Raw genomic sequence first — 15,000 nt, 5'->3', positions numbered from 1 at the left:
CGCAATCAACGCGAGCTGGTGACCCGCTTTTACTAGGAATTCCTCGTTCATGGGGGAGAATTGCAAACCCCAATCCCTATCACGAAGGGGTTTCAACGGGTTACCCGGGCCGTTAGGCCAAGGAGGACACGCTGATCCCTTCAGTGTAGCGCGCGTGCGGCCCAGGACATCTAAGGGCATCACAGACCTGCTATTGCTCAATCTCGTGCGGCTATATATACCGCCGGTCCCTCTAAGAAGATTATCATTGTACGCCGATAGTTGAAGACCGCGCGCGCCGCCGCAGAACGACGACGCTGCCGCGGCACCTCGTGATATCGGGGGTACGTCTATTTAATAGGCTAGAGTTACGTTCGTTACCGGAATTAACCTGACAAATCGCTCCACCAACTAAGAGCGGCCATGCACCACCACCCACCGAATCGAGAAAGAGCTGTTAATCCGTCAATCCTTCCAGTGTCCGGGCCTGGTGAGTTTTCCCGTGTTGAGTCGAATTAAGCCGCAGGCTCCACTCCTGGTGGTGCCCTTCCGTCAATTCCTTTAAGTTTCAGCTTTGCAACCATACTCCCCCCGGAGCCCGAAAGCTTTGGTTTCCCGGGAGCTGCCCACCGAATCAACGTAAAAAACTTCGGCGGATCGCTGGCTGGCATCATTTATGGTTAGAACTACAGCGGTATCTAATCGCCTTCGAACCTCTAACTTTCGTTCTTGATTAATGAAAACACCTTTGGCAAATGCTTTCGCTTTAGTCCGTCTTGCGACGATCCAAGAATTTCACCTCTAACGTCGCAATACGAATGCCCCCAGTTGTCCCTATTAATCATTACCTCTGGTATCAGAAAGCCAACAAAACAGAACCGAGGTCCTATTCTATTATTCCATGCGCACAATATTCAGGCAAATGTAAGCCCGCTTTGAGCACTCTAATTTGTTCAAAGTAAACAGCCGCGAGGGCCCGCCTCGACGCGCCGCCTGCCCGTGAGGACCGACGACGACGTGCCGGCGGAAGACACGCACCGGCGAGAAGCCCCGCTGACGCGCCTGTCGTACCGCAATCGGTAGACCGACGCCGCAGGACACAATTTCAACTACGAGCTTTTTAACCGCAACAACTTTAGTATATGCTATTGGAGCTGGAATTACCGCGGCTGCTGGCACCAGACTTGCCCTCCAATGGATCCTCGTTAAAGGATTTAAAGTGTAATCATTCCGATCACGAGGCCTCATAAGAGTCCCGTATCGTTATTTTTCGTCACTACCTCCCCGTGCCGGGAGTGGGTAATTTGCGCGCCTGCTGCCTTCCGTGGATGTGGTAGCCGTTTCTCAGGCTCCCTCTCCGGAATCGAACCCTGATTCCCCGTTACCCGTGACAACCATGGTAGTCGCATAAACTACCATCGACAGTTGATAAGGCAGACATTTGAAAGATGCGTCGCCGGTGCTAGACCGTGCGATCGGCTCAAAGTTATCTAGAGTCATCTCTGAGTGCGGCGGACGCGAGCAAGCCCGCGATCCGCCGATTGGTTTTTGATCTAATAAAAGCATTCCTTCCGTCACCGGTCGGAACTTCGTTTGCATGTATTAGCTCTAGAATTGCCACAGTTATCCAAGTAACTGTGTACGATCTAAGGAACCAAAACTGATATATTGAGCCATTCGCGGTTTCACCTTAATTCGGCTTATACTGAGACTTGCATGGCTTAGTCTTTGAGACAAGCATATGATTACTGGCAGGATCAACCAGGGAGCTGCGCGCTTGTGTCGCGTAGTAGCGCAGTATATACAACGGCGTGAGCCGTTCGTACACATGCGTACATACACGTACATACTCTGATGAGCACCGTCCGGCCGGCGTAACCCGACGCGGACGACGTCGCATGATCTCCTTGAATGTTATTATTATTTAAAACATCACGGTATATATATTATATATATATGTATACAAGTTTATACACATGCATACAGTGACACACGCATGCATACGTATCATACGTATGCACATACATACATACATACATATTTTAAGAATACATAGTGTGTGTGCGCATGTGTAATTTTTTTTTTATATATATACAAAAACATATATACAAACATGATATTTTAACGTATATACAGAAAGTTCGACCGTCAATTCGAGAAAAGCACGCGTCGGACTCGTTCGAAACGAGCTGACGAAGTTCGTGTGAGAGCGACGAATCGCTCTCTTCTCTTATAATTCTGTGTCTCTGCTCGCGCGGAACTAGAGAGTGCACGATATTACTGTTCAAACGTATGCGCGCTTTTCTCATTCAAAAACGAGTGGGCGGCGCCGCATATGTCTTTACGGTTAACGCGTTGTTGCGCGGACGCCTTCTGACGAAGGCCGCGATCGCGTACGCGTTGACGTTGAGTATCGGACGAGCGACTATCAGCATGTATTCACACAGGTCGTATCGCCGGCTCGTTGTACAGTGGGTGGTATGAACTAGAGCTGCGAATGTTTCACGTACCGTTACGCTATTTTGCGAGAGAAATAATAAACAAAAAAATAATGGGGATAGTTTGCGTTTTGGCGGGGTGTGCGAAGGGGTTAAGACAAGAAATGATATTTTTTTTAAAAAAATTTAAGAAAAAAAAAATTTTTAAAAAAAAATTTCGAAGAAAAATAAATATACATATATATTTTTTAAAATATATTTGTTGTTATTAAATTATTATAGATATATATGTGAGAACTGATATTTTTTTTTAAAAATTTAAGAATAAAATATTTTTTTAAAAAATAATTTTGAGGAAAAATAAATATATATATTTTTTGATATGTTTGTTGTTTTTAAATTATTATAGATTATACATATATGTATGAACTGATATCTTTTTTTTTTTTTTAATTTAAGAATAAAATATTTTTTTAAAAAATAATTTTTAGGAAAAATAAATATTTATATTTTTTAATATGTTTGTTGTTTTTAAATTATTATAGATTATACATATATGTAAGAACTGATATCTTTTTTTTTTTAATTTAAGAATAAAATATTTTTTTAAAAAATAATTTTTAGGAAAAATAAATATATATATTTTTTAATATGTTCGTTGTTTTTAAATTATTATAGATTATACATATATGTAAGAACTGATATCTTTTTTTTTTAAATTTAAGAATAAAATATTTTTTTAAAAAATAATTTTGAGGAAAAATAAATATATATATTTTTTGATATGTTTGTTGTTTTTAAATTATTATAGATTATACATATATGTAAGAACCAGTGGCGTGCGGTCCATGGATGCGGTGGATGCGGCGCATCCCCTATAACTTTAAAAAGCCAAGAGTATTTTTAATAAATATTTGAATTTCGCTTCGATGTATTCTTAGTGATGTACGTGATTATGATGTAGTATATGATATATATTTCACATATCACGTGTTTTTTGTTACATGATGCATTATATAGGATCTTTTGATAATTTTTATTAAGGATTCGCATAGGCCGCATTCGCATAGGCCGGCCACAGGCGAGTGACGCTGGCGAGTAGACGCTGAGTGAAGTGCGCGCGCGTCATGGATTCGGAGTCAAGACCGATCCCATTTGCGCATGCGCACTATGAGGCTGTCTTATTCGCGCGGACGCGTTGACACTTGTTTAACCTCTACGGTGGATTCGGTTTCTCTGTTTGCTTATCTATTGAGTTTCACTTGGAAGCCGCTGTTGATCGATATTTCCGCACGCTACGCCCCAAGTTATTTATCAAAAAGCTAGCCGATTCATTTCTTTAGACGAAGTTAATCATTTATACTGTAAGTTGGTTATTTTTTACTTTTGAATTAAGTTTTCATTTAAATTAGTTTCGTCTAACTTTATTTTTAGTTTACTGTTCCACTACTTACGAGTTTTCATTATTGCCTTTAATATGGATATCGAAAATAACAATGAGAGTGGACTTGTCGTCGAGATCAATAATAATTGCAATTGTTTAATTGAAAATGTGCTGAAAAGAAGATTTGCTTCTCTCCCATTTAATGAAAAGGAGATTATTGTTAAGAGCCCCAAACCCACACCAATATTAAATATTCAGTCTAAAACAAAAACATTTAAAAGGTATTTTAACACAGAAACATACGAAAAAATTTCATGGATTTGTGGATGTGCTCACTTAACGAAATTATTCTGTTGGCCATGTATTTTATTTTCTCAAGAAGTGAATGTCTGGAGTAAATTTGGATTTTCTGACCTAAACAATTTAAGTAAATCGCGCAAGAGACATGAATGTTCTCAAGCTCACATATGTTCTGCTGCTCAATTTAAAAAATTTGGAAAGGGACCTCGTATAGAAAATTTTTTAAGTGCTCAATTTAAAGCAAATATTGAAATGCACAACAAAGAAGTTACTGCAAATAGATACATTTTGTCGAAATTAATAAGCGCGATCTGTTTTTTAGCAAAACAAGAACAACCTTTACGAGGACATTTTGAACACCAGGAATCGGAAAATAGAGGGAATTATATTGAGTTGCTGTATCTGTTGAGTGAATCAGACATAAAATTGAAAACTCATTTAGATAACTCTACGGTGTTTACTGGACTATCGAACCATATACAAAATGACTTGGTATCCGCAATATCAAAAGTCTTGCTAGATGAGATTAAAACTGAAATACGTGCATCAAAATTTGTTTCCATAATTGTGGACGAATCTACAGATATCAGTCGCAAAGCTCAGCTATCTACTATTTTTAGATATGTAGATGAAAACAATGAAATTCAGGAGAGATTTGTTGGATTTGTCGATGTTAGTCCCAATAGAACAGCTAATGCTCTTTTTCAGCACATACGTGAGACCTTGGAAGAATTTGGTTGTTTGGACAAATTAATTGCACAAACGTACGATGGAGCGGCTGTAATGTCCGGGGAGCATAATGGAGTGCAACGAAAAATTCGAGATATTTGTCCTAATTCTTTATTTGTCCATTGTTACGCTCACAGATTGAATTTAGTTTTGTCGCAATCTGTTAAACATATATCCGGATGCAAACGTTTTTTCAGCCGTATGTTGTCATTTTCAACTTTTTTTTGTAAGTCTTCAAGAAGAATTTCCCTTCTCGATTGTCAAATAAAAAAACGATTTCCCACTGCTGCCCCTACACGATGGAACTACAATAGCAAAATTTTAAATATGATATTAGAATATCAAACAGAATTAATGGAAATATTTAATCAAATAATTAATGATGAAGACGAATGGGATACTGATGCTGTCATAAATGCTGAAGTCCTTCATCGTTATTTAAAAGAGTTTGAATTCAATTTCAATTTGCATTTATTTTCTGCAATATTTAATTCGGCAGATTTTTTATTTGAAATTTTACAAAAAAAAACCTTTGACATATCGTATTGCGTAAGTGAAATTAAAAAATTTGTAAAATATTTAGATAACAAAAAAGAAGATTTTGATTCATTGTGGAACAAAGTAATAACTAAAAATTTTAATAGAAAAAGAAAATATGCTGAATGTGAAGAAGATGTGAAAACAACGTATAAACTTCACTATTCTGAAATTTTAGAAACTCTTTCAGTAAATACAACCAATCGATTTCGAGATATCGAAAATTTAAAATTTCTCGAATTTTTTAACGTCAAAAAATTTAAAGAATATGAAAATAATTTTCCAGATTTCCTATTTAAATCACTCCACCTAACTTATGGAAAATACTTTGATTTTATGAAATTAAAAAGCGAATTAATTTACATGTACTCAACGCAAGATTTTCATTTGAAATCTATAAATGACGTAAAGGAATTAATTGTGAAAGATGATCTAATAGACGTTTTGGAACAAGTATTTAGTTTAATACAATTAATTTGTACGATACCTTCCACGAGCGCATCGGCTGAACGATCATTTTCGACTATGAAAAGAATTAAAACGTTCACCAGAAGTAGTCAAAGTGAAGAAAGACTCTCTGGTCTTGCTTTAATTGCAATCGAAAAGAAAATAATGTCAAATTTAAAAAACAATAAAAAATTCTATGATGCGGTTATCGATGAATTTTGTAAAAAGGAACGAAGAATAAAATTAAATTTTAAAAAATAAATTGGTCGGTTTTTTTTTTCAAACAAGGGACAGCATCCCTTGTTTGAAAAGTCACCGCCCGCCACTGGTAAGAACTGATATCTTTTTTTTTTTAATTTAAGAATAAAATATTTTTTTAAAAAATAATTTTTAGGAAAAATAAATATATATATTTTTTAATATGTTCGTTGTTTTTAAATTATTATAGATTATACATATATGTAAGAACTGATATCTTTTTTTTTTAAATTTAAGAATAAAATATTTTTTTAAAAAATAATTTTTAGGAAAAATAAATATATATATTTTTTAATATGTTTGTTGTTTTTAAATTATTATAGATTATACATATATGTAAGAACTGATATCTTTTTTTTTTTTTAAATTTAAGAATAAAATATTTTTTTAAAAAATAATTTTTAGGAAAAATAAATATATATATTTTTTAATATGTTTGTTGTTTTTAAATTATTATAGATTATACATATATGTAAGAACTGATATCTTTTTTTTTTAAATTTAAGAATAAAATATTTTTTTAAAAAATAATTTTTAGGAAAAATAAATATTTATATTTTTTAATATGTTTGTTGTTTTTAAATTATTATAGATTATACATATATGTAAGAACTGATATCTTTTTTAATATATTTGTTATATACACACACACACGTGTGTGTGTGTGTGTGTGTGTGTGTGTGTGTGTGTGTGTGTCTACATATACATATATTTATACATACATATAACAATACACTACATATAATAAACAATATTTATGCATAAATATTAGAATGTTAACTTTTTAGTTGTATCGTCGTGACAACATTTGAAAAATCCCTCCATCGTCTTTATATTTCATTATATTACAAGATAAAAATTAAAATTAAAATAAATGTACACACACATGTGTATCTATGTGTGAGTATATATTTATACATACACAATTCATACATGTAACAATATTTATGCATTCATTTTTAGTGACGTTAACATTAGAATAACATTAGATTACTAACAAAATTAAATTAAATTTGTAAATTAGAAACGATCAGTGGATCAGTAGCTATCAAAATAGATATACGATGTTCAATTATGTTCACACACTTGTTCAATTATGTTCACAATACAAGTGTGTGCGCGCTTCCGTCGAGACGCCGACGTCGCCGAGTGAAATTTTATTCATCCAAAAAATAAATAAAATCATATGTGTACATTATACATACATACATGCATGCATACGTACATACACACATAAATGTATAAGAATTGTAAATAGGTTTTAGACCTCTTTTTCCTATTATGCTATAACGTTAACATTAGAATAATATAAGACTATGATTACTAACAAAATTAAATTAAATTTGTAAATTAGAAACGATCAGTGGATCAGTAGCTATCAAAATAGATATACGATGTTCAATTATGTTCACACACTTGTTCAATTATGTTCACAATACAAGTGTGTGCGCGCTTCCGTCGAGACGCCGACGTCGCCGAGTGAAATTTTATTCATCCAAAAAATAAATAAAATCATATGTGTACATTATACATACATACATGCATGCATACGTACATACACACATAAATGTATAAGAATTGTAAATAGGTTTTAGACCTCTTTTTCCTATTATGCTATAACGTTAACATTAGAATAATATAAGACTATGATTACTAACAAAATTAAATTAAATTTGTAAATTAGAAACGATCAGTGGATCAGTAGCTATCAAAATAGATATACGATGTTCAATTATGTTCACACACTTGTTCAATTATGTTCACAATACAAGTGTGTGCGCGCTTCCGTCGAGACGCCGACGTCGCCGAGTGAAATTTTATTCATCCAAAAAATAAATAAAATCATATGTGTACATTATACATACATACATGCATGCATACGTACATACACACATAAATGTATAAGAATTGTAAATAGGTTTTAGACCTCTTTTTCCTATTATGCTATAACGTTAACATTAGAATAATATAAGACTATGATTACTAACAAAATTAAATTAAATTTGTAAATTAGAAACGATCAGTGGATCAGTAGCTATCAAAATAGATATACGATGTTCAATTATGTTCACACACTTGTTCAATTATGTTCACAATACAAGTGTGTGCGCGCTTCCGTCGAGACGCCGACGTCGCCGAGTGAAATTTTATTCATCCAAAAAATAAATAAAATCATATGTGTACATTATACATACATACATGCATGCATACGTACATACACACATAAATGTATAAGAATTGTAAATAGGTTTTAGACCTCTTTTTCCTATTATGCTATAACGTTAACATTAGAATAATATAAGACTATGATTACTAACAAAATTAAATTAAATTTGTAAATTAGAAACGATCAGTGGATCAGTAGCTATCAAAATAGATATACGATGTTCAATTATGTTCACACACTTGTTCAATTATGTTCACAATACAAGTGTGTGCGCGCTTCCGTCGAGACGCCGACGTCGCCGAGTGAAATTTTATTCATCCAAAAAATAAATAAAATCATATGTGTACATTATACATACATACATGCATGCATACGTACATACACACATAAATGTATAAGAATTGTAAATAGGTTTTAGACCTCTTTTTCCTATTATGCTATAACGTTAACATTAGAATAATATAAGACTATGATTACTAACAAAATTAAATTAAATTTGTAAATTAGAAACGATCAGTGGATCAGTAGCTATCAAAATAGATATACGATGTTCAATTATGTTCACACACTTGTTCAATTATGTTCACAATACAAGTGTGTGCGCGCTTCCGTCGAGACGCCGACGTCGCCGAGTGAAATTTTATTCATCCAAAAAATAAATAAAATCATATGTGTACATTATACATACATACATGCATGCATACGTACATACACACATAAATGTATAAGAATTGTAAATAGGTTTTAGACCTCTTTTTCCTATTATGCTATAACGTTAACATTAGAATAATATAAGACTATGATTACTAACAAAATTAAATTAAATTTGTAAATTAGAAACGATCAGTGGATCAGTAGCTATCAAAATAGATATACGATGTTCAATTATGTTCACACACTTGTTCAATTATGTTCACAATACAAGTGTGTGCGCGCTTCCGTCGAGACGCCGACGTCGCCGAGTGAAATTTTATTCATCCAAAAAATAAATAAAATCATATGTGTACATTATACATACATACATGCATGCATACGTACATACACACATAAATGTATAAGAATTGTAAATAGGTTTTAGACCTCTTTTTCCTATTATGCTATAACGTTAACATTAGAATAATATAAGACTATGATTACTAACAAAATTAAATTAAATTTGTAAATTAGAAACGATCAGTGGATCAGTAGCTATCAAAATAGATATACGATGTTCAATTATGTTCACACACTTGTTCAATTATGTTCACAATACAAGTGTGTGCGCGCTTCCGTCGAGACGCCGACGTCGCCGAGGGAAATTTTATTCGTCTAAAAAATAAATAAAATCATATGTGTACATTATACATACATACATGCATGCATACGTACATACACACATAATTGCTCATCGGTAATCTCGTTCCGGAGAGATATTAGTCATTTATCATTATTTAGACTAACCATTTGTGCTGGAACCTTCCATTGTTTAAAATTATTTCTGCACATGAGTATACAATATTGTTTACAGCGTCCCAAATATTATATCCGGTTCAAAAATGCTCTCTCTCTCCTCTGTCAATCGTTTCGATAGCCTGTAAAGGTCAATAACAAATCTTTGAAGTTTGGTTAAAGTTTAGATAAAAAGCTTATAACAATAATATGACTTTATCACCGTCGAACACAAAAAAAAATTGTAATAACGGCGTTAAGACGTTTGTGATTTATTGATAAACTACATTCACAATTACAGATAACATGTGTTAATTGTTAATTGTTATCATACTCACCCTAATATTCCAGTGAACTGTGCAAATAATGACCGGACGTGAGCGGGCTCGAAGTCGGTGTTTTCAGTTGTTAATTTCGAACAAAATGCATTTGAGAGTAGGCCACCACAGTACGATATTGTGTATCTGAAATATATGAATATACATAGCCATGAAATTGGTATGTGAATGTGGCCATTTGAACTTTTCGATCGTGTGATTGAAACGTCAAGTTTTATTGATAAATGATATTAACAATTAGATACAACCAAACTAAACTAAACTACACTAGACTACACTAGACTACACTACACTACAACCAAACTAGACTGCACCACAGTTGAAACGACACTAACTAACCTGAGATCGGCGGAGCTAACGTCAGACGCGCGAGTCGGGGGAAATCCCGCGCCGCGCGTCTCCACTGGGGTTGACTGGATTTGGCCGTAATCAATATGATCATAGTCGACCAGCACTTCGTTTACGTACATATACGTATCAATAATATATATTACAATATTATTATTAATGTATTACATATCATATTATAACATCGTTTTAATTATTTATAACACAACGCGAGATGTTCGGCGATGGAATATTATATGGAGAGTGTCATTGACTGATTATTTCTATGACAACACAGTCCCCGTCGGCGTTGACGACAGCTTGAATCGATGTATTAATACCATGTAAAAAATAAAATAAGGCGAAATAAGAAGAGGTCTGTAAAAAAAAAGTAGTTTCATCCCAACCCGTTGAGCGCTTTGGTGGATAATTAGAAAGCCTCGTAAAAAGCTCGTAAAAGAACATACAGAGCGTGAAGCCTACAAAAAGCTTGTAACATATCTACTTTTATTTATTTATTTAAATAGGCACACATACAGAATAAAATATAAAAAGAAAGTTGTATAGTGAGACAAAAAATAATAATAAACACAGACAAAAATATAATATTCCATTTACGGTGAGAACCACATGGTGATATAAAAAAGTAAAATAAAGGAGGTATGTAATTACAAAAACATCAAGATTTTAAAAAAAGAAAAGAAACAGATAAAGTAAAAAAGAAAAAGAAAGACAATGAAGGTGAAGAAGCAAATCAACCACATATTATTGTCTACACCTTTGTCCTAAAAATACTAAAAGAGTCACTAAAGAGGTCAGGACAATCATCTAAGCTATCGTAAATACGGCATACACGAACGATTGCACTATTGAAAGAAGTGTTGCTTTGACAAATTGGTGGATAAAAAAGATTTGTGCATCTGGTGAATCGGGCATTAACGTTAAAGTCAATCTCACTTAAAACAGATGTGTCAAGAATACAATTAGCAATCTTATATAAAATTAACAAATCAGAAACCCTTCTGCGCTGAGACAAACTTGCAGTATGGAAAAAAGAAAGTCTGTCATTATAAGATGGTAACAGTTTTTTAAGACCAGTCTCATAGGAGAAATGGCGCAAAAAACGCTTCTGGATTGTCTCTAAATGCTCAATGGCAGCGTTAACACTAGAGGTATCTACCGCGGTATTTGATAGATCTATCCGGCCTTGGAAAACAAGAAATAGCGTTCGAACACGCGGTATTTGATAGATCTATCAAATACCGCGGTAGATACCTCTAGTGTTAACGCTGCCAATGTGAGTTTGGTAATAGGGAGACCATATGATTGAGGCATACTCCATATTACTACGAACCAAACTGTAATAGAGTAGAATCAGAGTATGGGGGTTTTTAAAGGGCTTATAAATCCCAAGAGTTTATAAGATTTAGTAACAATATGATTAATATGTTCATTAAAATTACAGTTTGGAATCCAGTATACCCAAGTCTCTGGCACAACTACTACTATTAGAGAAGTGAAAATAAATATGTATGTATGTATGTTTATTCTTCCTCCAAACATTAAATTTTAAACTTATTTATTAACTAAAACAAATGTGAAAAAATATCAGTATCAATAAATGAATTATGGAATAGATATATGTATGTAAAAAAAAAGCAACCAGTTCACCCTTCAATATTGTGAATAAATAAATCTGACATATAATAGTTCAGTATCATTTAAAGAGTTCATATTTCTTTGTAGTCATTTTGGGCGGGGGCATGGGGGGGCACTGGAGCCCCATAAAATTTAGGAATAGTGTGAATTTAGAAAAAAATAGTACGAATTCAATGATCAATCAGATACTATGGATCTATAAATGCTACGTTCATATCTTATGTTACCACTGGATACCTCGGTGGCCAATAAAATAATAATGGTATTACAATTCATCTCATGGAGCGAATTGTTAGAGAGGTCTGCCCCACTTTATTTTATCTCAGAAACAGATGTGTTACGTATGTTTTTCTGAAAGTTCGTATTTGTTGTTTGTTTTCAAGAAAGGTTTTAAATTAATATTTTAATGAATCAGTTCAATCACAACTGATCATATCTCTCAAATCTTTGTTTGCGGACGTCCAATCTCTCACAAAATAACGAGTGAGGTGGATTTAATCCTCATGTGTGACGAATTCGGTCCAAAAAAAGTTTTAGTTGTTTAATAGCATTGCGTCCTGACCAAAACCTTATCAAATCGAAGCCACATAGTACATAGAGAATACAAATATAAATTTTCAGCTTGATACGTTCAGGGGTGTGGAAAAACCCGCGGGGTCACAACTTTTTTGACTTTTCTAAATGGAAAAAATCCCACTTCTGGTTCTTTTCATCACATTGATACAAGAATTATACCTGAATCGATAAAAATAGTGGAAGAAATATCGAACAAGAGTAAACTGCCACTTCCGGCTAACGGGTGTTCACAGAATTATATATATATATATATATATATATATATATATATATATATATATATATATATATATATATATATATATATATATATATATATATATATATATAACATGGCATCCAGTTTATATGTAATGCTAGATATGAAATGTCAGTTCGATACTCCGAAAGGTTTCCGAGATAAAATAAATTATCGATCTTCTAGAGTAAAAGTAATAATTCTTGTTGAGGTTAAAATATTTAAAAAAAATATATTACGGTATAAAATTTATAATTTATATTATGTACATGTGAAAAAATTTCAGTCTGATTCGGTTAGTGGTTTGGGAGATAATTGGACTCAAAGTCTTAATACCCATAAGGGAGGTGCCATTTCTGATCAACATAATAATTAATGTAATGCAAAGGAGGTATGTAAAAAAAAAATGACGTCGTATCGATAAGAATTTCAGTTATCGATACTAAGTATCAGTTCGATAGGACAAACGGTGTTTAAAAAATCCCCAAAATACAGACACACAGACACATACATACATACATCTAGATCGTGAAAACGTTATCAGTGATCGATTTTGAGTTCGAATTTTCACATGATCACAATACTTCATCTATCGTTACGACGTACATATGCACATATGTACATATGTATGTATGTACATACATAGATAAAGTAAAAAGACAGTCGGTAGAAAATAAGTCAATTGATAGTATTTTTTTAGTGATACAGTTTGATTGACGATTTTTGTCGACGATGTAAAGATGTTTGGAAAAAAATTTTCGCCTGCAGCGCCATTTTTCCTTTTTACATAATAACTTTATAATTTATAATAAACTTTATAATAAGACCCAAATCGACCATAGATTCCACACGCTTCAACGAGACGGATCCGATGGAATATCCGTGACAATAGCGAGCGAATGTGAACGTCCATAGCTCATAATTTGCACATATACTAATATTAAAAGTTCAAGTCCTAAACTGGAACCGAACTCCAAGACAGCGTTAATATGCGCTCGAAGGAGAGAGGCCTTGCCTCTCATCCCTCACAGCAAAGAATAATTTAACGTCGTCTGCAAACAAGAGACATGGAGCATTGCGTAACACTCTAGGGAGATTATTAATGAGTATTGTAAATAGTAAAGGGCCTAAAGCGGACCCCTGAATTACACCAGATCGATTATATGTGAAGCTCGCGAGTTGTCAATGAGCTCATTATACATACATCATAGACAGATATTAATGAAGTGAGTGAGTGAATGAGTAAATACACACACACACACCCATGGACCTGTAAAGAAAAATTAACTTTTAATCTTTTAAAATTAACTTAAACGACACTGCGGCCAAACATATAAATAACACAAAAAAAAAGAAATAAACGAAAAAGAAAAAAAACACAAATAAGAAGGAAAAAAAAAGAACACGATAAACATTTTAAAATTCTAATGAAAAAAAAACAATTTTTTAAATTTTAATTAAAATAGAGGAGGTTATGTATGCAATAAAATTTGATAAATTAGTCCGGAAGAAAGTAAAAAAACTCGGATGTGACGAACCCATGACTCTATACATGTATTTGAGGAATATAAGAAAGTCAAAAAACAAACTTCGATATTGCAGCATTATGAAATACTAATAGCTATGACAGCATTTTCGATACAAATTGAGCGCAAATGTACGGAAACTTGCAAAAGACAATAGTTCTACTTATGTACATACATAGTAAAATCACTATCAGTATTATACGCGATAAATATCAAATTTTCAACTCGATAGGTTCAGGGGTGCGGACAGAATCGTGGCTACAACATTTTTGACCTTTCTACGAGCAAAAAATCCCACTTCCTGTTTATTAAATCTAATGATTTTTATTTTCAGCACATTGATACAAGAATTATAGTTGAATTTTTTCGTGAAAAGCACACTCGTTTTCATTATATTGCCATGTGGTGCTCACTGTACTTGGAATACAATATTTTAATTTTTATTTATATCTTTTTTGTCTCACTGTACTGCCTTCTTTCACTATGTATATGGGTGCCAATTTAAATAAATAAATATATGGACTAAGGGATAGATAAGTATATTTCACGGGAGCTTAGCGAGGGCAGAGAATTTCCGCCATGGTACGCTGCAACCCATTGAACGGGTGATTTAAATTTCGCATGATCACAAGAAGACTTCGTTTCTGTATGTATGTACATATTGGGACA

General features: G+C 33.3%; 1 non-coding gene across 1 annotated transcript in view; it reads right to left on the bottom strand.

The window, feature by feature from the left end:
* Positions 1-1,747, bottom strand: part of LOC143910120 (small subunit ribosomal RNA) — a 1,934-nt gene extending 187 nt beyond the window's left edge. Inside the window, exon 1 of the ribosomal RNA XR_013260450.1 lies at positions 1-1,747. This exon is cut by the window's left edge and continues 187 nt beyond it. This is a non-coding gene — a ribosomal RNA (small subunit ribosomal RNA).
* Between the last annotated feature and the right edge of the window lie 13,253 nt (positions 1,748-15,000).

The sequence above is a fragment of the Arctopsyche grandis genome, chromosome 3, assembly GCF_051622035.1.
Source record: "Arctopsyche grandis isolate Sample6627 chromosome 3, ASM5162203v2, whole genome shotgun sequence".
Taxonomy (NCBI): domain Eukaryota; kingdom Metazoa; phylum Arthropoda; class Insecta; order Trichoptera; family Hydropsychidae; genus Arctopsyche; species Arctopsyche grandis.
The sequence above is the reverse complement of the archived record's forward strand: the minus strand, read 5'-3'. Positions and strand labels throughout refer to the sequence as shown.